We start from the raw sequence: 1,169 nt of genomic DNA, 5'->3' as shown, positions 1-1,169 counted from the left end.
AGCTATAGACACATACAAACACTCACAAAATCATGACTTTCTTGTAATTTACTGTGGCAATGGAGTTCTTTCATTTGAAATAGTTTGATATGATGAACTTTTTTTGCAATACAAATTCGTAATACAAATTAAATTATTAATGTGTTTGCCGAGATTTATTCAATTTCACAGCGAAAGAAAAGACCATTTGAAGGCCGATTTCAATCAAGATGTTGGCGTTTTCATTTTTGAAATATTAAATGCAGCACTATTTTCTCAAATAATAGCCTTCAGAATTCCGTTGAATTTTGCGACCTCATTTCCTATGAGGAACCTTGTCAAACTTTGTGAAGGAATATATATTTCAATCTAGTGATTTAATACAATGCCGTTCCTGATGTTTCACACACGACAATTTATACAAAATGATAAATATGGAAAAAACATACTACTATATATCTGTATGCAACTAAATCATTATGGATGCACAGTCGAACTCATGAGACTGTGTTGCGGGTTTTATGACAGTTTAATGATCCTTTTTTATTTGTCTAAAACATTAGATGCGAATTCACAACATGAATAAAATATATGAAAAAAATATGAAAGTAGAAATGACTATTGCCGGCTACTGTTTTCTGCTGGAAATTAGTCTTTAACAAGTAGATGAAATATTTTCACACCTGTTGATATAAAACGTCTCTGCTCCTAAAGGGTGATCACTGCGAAACCCTGATTAACTTTGCAACTCGAGTTAAATCTTTATGTTCTTTCCCAGTTAACTCGCGGGGTCTCATTGATTTGATCAACAAGGCGACTGTCTCATCCTTTACTGGTGAGAAAGAAGCATACAATAGCTTACGTTTATAAATCATTTATTGAACTGACATGATAAATATGTAAACAACAGTTAACTGGTCAACATGTTCAATACTTTAATAAATGAATTCAAAACCTTAAGACCGAGTATTGCATTCAAGCTTTTTTAATTTCGTCATTCATAGCGTTCAGAATCAATACAGAATTTAATCGTACATATATTTTTATTAATACATATACAAACAAATGCTCAATTTGATTTCTCAGCAGTATACGTCAATAATTCAAATCAAATACACAAGTAGGCCAGTGGTAGGAAGTATTATTTGTTTAATCAAGCAGTTCAAAGCCCAACAATCACGCAACGAGAT

The 1,169-nt window shown here is 31.9% G+C and overlaps 1 protein-coding gene across 3 annotated transcripts in view; it reads right to left on the bottom strand.

Moving 5' to 3' along the window:
- Nucleotides 1-837: 837 nt before the first annotated feature.
- The window catches only part of LOC128234885 (uncharacterized), a 3,366-nt gene continuing 3,034 nt past the window's right edge, over nt 838-1,169 (bottom strand). For all 3 annotated transcript variants that reach the window (XM_052949491.1, XM_052949488.1, XM_052949490.1), the window contains exon 4: nt 838-1,169. This exon is cut by the window's right edge and continues 1,074 nt beyond it. The gene's annotated coding sequence lies outside the window, so the exon portion shown is untranslated.

Source organism: Mya arenaria, chromosome 5 (assembly GCF_026914265.1).
Source record: "Mya arenaria isolate MELC-2E11 chromosome 5, ASM2691426v1".
NCBI lineage: Eukaryota > Metazoa > Mollusca > Bivalvia > Myida > Myidae > Mya > Mya arenaria.
This window is presented reverse-complemented; position numbering and strand designations above follow the sequence as displayed.